This window comes from Brassica oleracea, chromosome C3, assembly GCF_000695525.1.
Source record: "Brassica oleracea var. oleracea cultivar TO1000 chromosome C3, BOL, whole genome shotgun sequence".
NCBI lineage: Eukaryota > Viridiplantae > Streptophyta > Magnoliopsida > Brassicales > Brassicaceae > Brassica > Brassica oleracea.
The window spans coordinates 11,821,409-11,830,203 of NC_027750.1; the positions used below are offsets into that span (position 1 = coordinate 11,821,409).

The window sequence follows — 8,795 nt, forward strand, 5'->3', positions numbered from 1 at the left end:
ACACAATTCTAAGCAAGCTCTATGTCTAGATGAATGCTCATTTGCTAACATATCTCAAACATCAAATGTCTTTGGTTGAATAATATGAAAGCAATCATTACTAACAAGTCTATTAGCTATCTTAGCATCTTTAACAACAAATGTCTTTGGCAAAGTATACTAAAAGCCTAGGAGAGTTGTCTCAGGCATTTCATCAAACACCTTTCGGGTGGGAAATGCCTATTGATCAACTTTTGAGTGGCCAACTCAGAAGATGCATTATGAATACTCTACTAGCAAGGAACAAGAATGATCTACACTAAAACATCCTAGAACTAACCTAATCACCCTTGATCTCCCTAACCCATGAATTCAAAAGGTGATTACTCACTAATCTCCATGATTCCTCTTAAACCCATATTGGATTTCAGATTAATCATGTAGAGAAATAGATAAGAAATCAACAAGAACACAAGACGAGAGCAATCAAATCTGAATCAAAAGAAGTTTTACTAGTTGTTCTTCCGAAAATAGATTGTTTTTCTTGGTGGCTTCCCAAAGTACTTAACTTAGGTTTTTGAAATGTAAAACAATAAAACAAATGACCAAAAGGCCCCTGAAATAACATAAAAATCGTCCAATCAAAACACGCGGAGCGACCTAGCATAGTCGCTCGCAGGAGGTCACTCCCGACGCGTTTCTTCGTGTCTCGCCCCGTCAAAACGCGAGCGACTTGAGCTGGTCGCTCTGGGTGGTCGCTCTGAGAGGTCGCTCCAGGATGCTCGATTTTGGTGTCTCCGAACGAGAGGACACGAGCGACCTTGGTGTGTCGCTCCGGACTTCGGGAGCGACCTCAGTGGGTCGCTCTGAGAGGTCGCTCCGGGCTTAGTTTTGTGTCGTCTCGTCATGGAAACGCGAGCGACCTCGGAGCGTCGCTCTGGCAAGTCGCTCTGAGAGGGGTGTCTCACGATAGAAACGCGAGCGACCTCTCCATGTCGCTTTAGCCGGGTTGCTCCGGGATGTGTGTCACAGCGACTTCACGGCGTCGCTCCGGTGAGGTCGCTCTGGTGCGCTGCTCATCCGTTGATCGCTTTAAACACTTCTTTTGAGCTCCAAATGCACCCAAATGCCTCCAAGAACTCTATTTGGTACTCCAATACCTGATAAAGACTCATGTATGCAAAATGCAACATAAACATGGCTAAATCCTAGTCTATATGATCAAAATGCACATGGGTGAATGGATAAAACAATGTAAATATGCAAGATATCATATATTGTTAAAATAGTATAGGACTTCGTCCACATTCATAACCCTTAAATACTAAACCCTACTCCAACTCAACCCAACCCAACCTTTAATTACTAAACCTTAAATCCTAGTCACTAAGTTTTAATCACTAAATCATAATTTCAAAACCCTAAACCCAATTAGAATCTATAATATATCAAATTAAATAAACTGAAAATAAACAATATTATAGTATCTTGTAGCTTAAATAGTGTAGAAATACATGAAAATAGAATATTGTAGTTTAAATAGTATAGTAGTATTACATAATAGCTATATTACTATATTTTATTTTACTCCATATAGTATGTGGGTTCATCTTCTTCATCTCCTTTTTTCAGATACATCGACACTCTTCTAAAATCACAACAGAGTACAAACACGACACATGTAACATTAATCATCAATGATGATAATCAATCATAGAATCTTATTGGTAACGATGGTGATAATCTAGCAAAAAAAAAAATTATTATGATTTATGTTTTCGTTGATATAAAGACAAACAGAGATCTGTAAAAAGAAGAAAAAGAAAAAAATAAAATAAAACAAAGAACAAAATAGAAAAAGGTTACACCGGTCGATTGAAAGAGCATTTGGAATATATGATAGAAAATAAGTTGAATATTGTGGTCAACTTTTTTTTTGGTTAGATAATTAATTATAATTTGTTTAAATACTGAGTGCAATTTCCCTAATTATTATACGTGACTACAATATTACGTCAAGAATTTATATATCCAGACTTGTGAAAACTCAATAAGTAGGTGTAAGTAGACACAAAAGACTACAACTCTAAATATATAGTAGAAAATATAACAAGGCTTATTCATACACTATCATTCTCCCAAACCCAAAGAATAATGGGGTTCCCAAATTCTGTTCAAAATTGCCGAGCTATCTAATGTAGGTAAATCCATATTTTGAACCAATATGATCAGTGAATTCTACATAGATTTTTAAATCCTTCAAGAGAATTGCAAAAAAAAAAAATTTGCATAAGTTCATTTTCTGAAATATCAGCAATTAACACGATTACCATATCTTTCTTCCAGTCTTCCATTCTATATTCATTTTTAATAAACTTGCTTAGGTGATGTAAAGTATCACTAAATATTAAAATATCATACATTTAAATATCGACCATATTGGTCCAATCAACCCCCCTCACACATAACACAACTTTTATAAATTCCATTTACAGGCCGGCCATTTGCACTCGTTCTTCTTCTCCACATGCCCCACATAAACGTCGCCCTACAAGTGCACAACGTCTCACTTTCATCCTTTACAACTTTTCTCTCTCCCTCATTTCCATCACAATTTCATCTACTCATAACAAATAAAATAAATTTTTTTTTTGCTAAAAAAATAAAATAATTTTTTTTTTCTTTTGGTAAAAAAATAAAATAAAAATTGAGACTACAAAAGATAAAACACCCAAATATAAACTGGCCCGTCTCCATTTTCGTTCACAAAATCTCGCTTTATATAGCTTATCCTCGTGTAAGTATTTGCCTTTTATTCAAGTCTACATTTATTACTGCTGCTTCTAACTACAAATCTTTGTAGTTTGGGATTTGTTAAATTATTATCACAGGATATTACGTGAGGTATCTTGGATATCTTTTATTAAGCTATTTACTTATCCTATTGTATAGAATTATTATGTAGATTATTACTGCTGCTTATAACTCTTATGTAGTTAGGAATTTGTTCGCGTTGATGGAGTCGTTTTCGATAAACTGTTTACTGTCTGAGCTCACCAATGTCATCGCATGAATATTCAGCGCCCTTTCGACTACTTTACTTGCTCTGCTTTTTTCTTCTCCATGACAGCTATGTTTCCTTATTTTCTCCTTCACCACCGTACCACAGAAAAAAACTGTGATTTTAAAAGCCACATTTACTTCTTTTTTTGTTGGGTCTAAATGTTAAAATAACATGTGTACTTTAAAAGGAAGAACATGGCTTCATCCGCTTCATGACATGTGGTAATTATAAGAGTGTTAGAGCATCTTTAACCCCAAGAACCCTCTTTGGGTTCTTAAACTTTTTTTCTTTTTTTTTTTATTTAAAAAAAAAGAAATTAAAAATTAATCAATTGTGGACCGCCACGTGTCAGTGGTGCCCGCAAACAGTGCAAGAACCAAGCTCTTAGAGCACTCTCAACGCAAATACTCAACTTGGGTTTCCTATTTTTTTTTTTTTCCTGATTTTTTTTTAAAAAAAATTAAAAATGAACCAATCGCGGGCCGCCACGTGTCAGTGGAGCCCGCGAAACAATGCAAAAGACGTCCCTTATTTCGCGACAGAAGACAATGGTCTCCCCCTTTTTGGTGGGGCCCACACCACCTTTTCCCCTAAAAACCCACGTGCATCCCCCCGTTAATCTTGCTCTTAGAGCATCTCCAAAAGACATTCTATAACTTTAAATATGAAGTTTTTTGCTCTCCAAAAAGAAATTTCAAAACTTCAAATTTGAAGTTTTGAAGATTGAAACTCTATTTGAAGTTTCACAACTCAAAATTTCAAATTTTTATTTGAAGTTTCATATTTTTATTTGCATTTTGGTCCCTATAATCACACATCACCTTTATGATTCATAAATATTTTCTCGTTTATTATTTTAATCCTTAAAAAAGTTATATCTCATAAATATTTTAAATTTTATTTACAGATTTTAAATTTTACATATAAAATTAAATAAAACTTTAAAATAAGATTTAAAATATTTTAAACTAGATTTAGACAAAAATAATATATAAAAGAAACTAACAAAAATTTTTTTTTTTAAATTACATGAAGACATAACTATACACAAATTTAAATATTACAACAACACTAATAGTCAGGTAAGTTTGATCCGGAACATTCAAATTTTCAAATATTGTCCAATTTTTTTGTGTAACTGAAGATGGTTGTTGTTGTTGTTTTTGATGTCTTTTTCGTACAATTCTTTCTTGTTCATATCGAATATATTCACGAGTATTAATATCATCGAAAAGAAATTAGTCTTTTAGCAATATTTTATTTTCTCTTCTACTTTCTTGTTCTGATATAATGTATTTACAAGTATCAATATTACCCGATTTCAACAACTTTTAGCTCGTAATCTACAAAGTAAAAATGAAGAGAGTCATTTTTACTTCGAAATGCACTAATAAATCATATATGCATTAGGAAAATCATTTTATGAAATAATAAGGTATTTTGTTTGAAGTTTAATATTAATTAAGTTCTTTTTATTTTAATGTTTATATTTAATAGAATATTTTATTAATTAATATTATTGTAATATGTATATATTTGTGCTAGTTATTCACAAAAGTTTTATGAATTTAAATTAGTTATGACAAATATAAGGACCATATTATAAAATATAAATAGTTTTGAAGATAAGATTGAAGTTTTGCTTTTGGAGAATAACAATTTTAAACTTCAAATATAGAGTTTTGGAAACTTCAAAATAAAGTTCCTTTTTGGAGATGCTCTAAGAGAAAGGGTTTAGGAGCCAACTCTTAAGTTTTTTGTGGGTCCCACCTCTTAAGAACCCTCCTGAGAGGTGGGATAATCATCCTCTAAGACCATGATTAACCCGGGGTTCTTAGGGTGGGGTTCTTAGCGGAAGTTAATAAACTGTTTCTTAACTTTTAACTAAAAAAACTAAGAACCGGTTCTTAAAGTCCTTATTTAAGAACCGGTTCTTAGCTTTTTTAGTTTAAAGTTAAGAAACAGTTTCTTAACTTCCGCTAAGAACTTCATCCTAAGAACTTCGGGTTAATCATGCTCTAAGACTTTGGATTTGAATATTTTTTGTAGTATTAATATATATATCTTAGATTCTCCTGCAACTAGGTTTTTTCTATGTCCCGTTGAATTTCTGTGCTAGTAGTATTATTTTTTGTTCAATTTTTGTCTGTGTTTTATTATTTTATGTTTTGTTTTCTGTCTTTCTTGCTCTCTGATTGGACTCTAATTGCCCAATAAATAATATTCTTATTGTTTTAGTCTCTTCTTTTTTTTTATTAATTCGCTTTCTTCTACGCGTACTAATATCTTGCTTGCTTCTTGATTACCAGATCCTCATCCTATATCATCCTCAGATTCTGGTTCTTAACTTTGTACAAGCAACGGTGGAGGAGAAAACAGCAGAGCGTTCTATTGCAGAAACATGGGGAAGATCTTGAAAACTAAGGTAAGCCCTTATAGTCTCCTATATTTTTTGTAAACTTCTTAGTCTCCTTTCTTACTCTTATTGTGTATATCTTTTGCTGAAAACGGCTCCGTTTTACAGTCTTCTTGGCCAAGAACCGTCGTTAGGAAGTGGCTAAACTTACGTAGCAGCGCTTACGAGTTCCACTCCGATTACCAAGTCAAAGGTGAGAGATTGGCTCGTGCAGTAACGGAGCCAACTCAGCCGAGGAGAAAAAGTTGCTCTGACGGTGATTACTATATGATCGTACCGGGAAAGTTTCCAGGTAAAAATAGTTATTAATAATAGTGAATAGTATTAACATCCCACATGATGTGGGTGTTGGTTCCCTGGACAATATATATGTGATGTAGCAATCCTCCACTTTTGAACTAGTTTTTAGCGTGAGTTAGGTCTATCACTAATATGGTATCAGAGTCCATGGTGAAAGTCCAGCATATAATTTTCCACATAAACAGTTTTCTACCTATGTAGTCTGTACAAATGGCCCATATTGATGTGGTATGTCCGAGATGTTGGGTTTGAGCTGTTTTCGATGGGTTTGAACTGTTTTCAATGTACCGTTTCCCACCCACATCTCTAGAGGGGCTATTAACATCCCACATCGTGTGGGTGTTGGTTCTTTGGGCAATATATATGTGATGTGGCAATCCTCCACTCTTAAGTTAGTTTTTGGGCGTGAGTTAGGTTGATCGCTAATAAATAGCTTATGAATTTATTTTTATCATATAGTTTTTGTGCATCGATAATGGCGTCGTATCTATTGTCCGTAAACCGTACTGGGAGAGTCTACGTACAAAGCTTTGGGTCCATTGCTAGTCGTAGGATTAGACATCTGTGTTAAAAACGATGGCAAATAAACGTTGAAAAGGATCAGAGGTTTACCTTGAAATTCGTGTTATAAAGTAAGTAATAAAATGAGATTAGTTGTGATATCTGTCTCCACGTTTTAGGGTGAGAGATTAGGTTTAGGCTTTAAGTTAAAAAAAGTCTTCAATTTTAGGTGAACTTGCTATACTCAATTCACCAGTTTCTGTTTTATACATACCTATATTTGTCTGATTAAAATTTATTAAAAGACTAAATATTAATTTATTCATTATGTTTTATGGTTGAAATAGGTTGGTTGGGCCAAGCAAATGGGGATTTAAAACAATCAATGGGTGAACATGTGGCACGTGTTGATGACAAACTTGATCTCAAGTAATACATAATTTAGTGTCTAGTCAATATTTACGTTTGTAATTTAGCTATGGTCATTAACTTTTTTTGCTTTTTTTTTATTAGAATGTTCGTCGGGACATGGAACGTGGGAGGGAAGTCGCCATATGATGGATTAGACTTAAAAGATTGGCTTAAATCTCCCGCCGATATCGACATTTACGTGCTAGGGTATGCATGTAATCATGTTAATTAACGTTCTCTCACTTTTAGTATATTGTTTGTAGACTTGTAGTATAATTACATCATCATTAATTTGTTTTGTTTAGGTTTCAAGAAATCGTGCCGCTAAATGCCGGTAACGTACTTGGAGCAGAGGATAATGGCCCTGGGCTAAGTGGTTATCTCTTATCCGAGAAGCCTTGAACAACAACAACAACATATCACACAAAGACCTCGAACTTTCTATTAATCACAGAACCTTCTTGGAACTTGCTAAATCATCACAACAGCCCCGTCACAGCTTCTCCAGTCTCCCGGATGATAACCCATTTGCATGCAATTCGACTCCTCTTCGAGGCTATTCCCTTGCAGCGAGTAAACAGATGGTGGGGATATTTTTGTGTGTGTGGATAAGAGATGATCTCCGGAAACGTATTACCAACCTCAAGGTTTCATGCGTTGGTCGTGGCATCATGGGATACCTTGGAAACAAGGTCAGTCTAATATTTGAATATAAGAAAATTAAAATCGTTACGTTTTGTATCACTGATAGCTAACGTACGATGCAACCTTGTATAGGGCTCTATATCAATCAGCATGTCATTGCATGAGACGAGTCTATGTTTTGTTTGTACGCATCTTACGTCTGGAGAAAGAGAAGGCGACGAGATCAGAAGGAACTTAGATGTGACCGAGATAATAAAGAGGACCAGATTTTCGTGTTCTTCTAAAGATTCTCAACCCGAATCAATAATGGACCATGAGTAAGTAAAGTCAAAAATCGATCTCTTTTCCAAAATACGAAATTCCATTTTTAATACTAATAGTTTAATTTATTGCGTCTATGTTACAGTAAAGTAATATGGCTCGGAGATTTGAATTATCGGCTAAGGGCCAGTAGTGACGTGCATGAACAGCTTAAGAATCATGATTGGGAAGCACTTCTTGAGAAAGATCAGGTTAATAACTTTTTGTTCTTTATAGTACTTATTTACGAGTAGTTTAACTAAAACATTTTTTTTTTTCCTTAGCAGCTAAAGATAGAACAAAGAGCTGGTAGAGTTTTCCATGGATGGGAAGAAGGAAAGATTTATTTCGCACCAACCTACAAATATCTTATAAACTCTGATAATTACGTTGTACAAACCGAAAAATCAAAGGAAAGGCGCAGAACACCAGCTTGGTAAGCTTCCATCATCTACAGAATTAAAACATGGATATGTAACTTTTTCAATAATTTGTTTTTGTAATGATTTTCTAACCATCTATTCAGGTGTGATCGAATATTGTGGAAAGGTGACGGGATGAAACAAATTTGGTACACGAGGGCAGAGTCGAGATTCTCGGACCACAGACCGGTTCAATCTTTATTTTCATTTCATATTGATTTGACTCATCAATCGAACCGGAAGACCAGACTGATCCACCAAAACCATCGTCCCAACCCGGTCTTGCCTTACACATGCCACGGGAAAGTCCAGGCTGAAGTGATCTTGTTACTCACACGTCCACAAAGTTGTATAGTCACACAACCTAGACTTATATATCGTCTGCTTCATGATTCATTAGTTTCATTGTTTTTGTTTCTGTTACTTTTTGGATGTTTTTATGTTGGCAAAGAAGATATGACACATGGATTCCTAGGAATGGACAGTGGAGCGTCCATAGTAGTAAAGCAAGATTGTTAAATAATTTTAATATTAGCTAATTTATGGTGTAAAAAATAAGAGTTTTTAGTTTATAAGCTGTGGAGGTTTGTTTTTGATTTTGTGTAAAGTAAAATGACTAATCTTATTACAATTGTTATCTGTGTTGGCATATAGACAAAACATTAAGGGGGAATATGTATTCAATTTAAAATTTGAGGTGATTTAATTTTTAATGAGGTTTTAGATGATTTTAAAGAATTGCATAGAATAAAATGAT

The 8,795-nt window shown here is 34.3% G+C and overlaps 1 pseudogene; it reads left to right on the plus strand.

Moving 5' to 3' along the window:
* The first annotated feature begins 5,314 nt into the window (after nucleotides 1-5,314).
* LOC106333030 lies at nucleotides 5,315-8,583 on the plus strand (annotated as a pseudogene).
* Nucleotides 8,584-8,795: the final 212 nt, after the last annotated feature.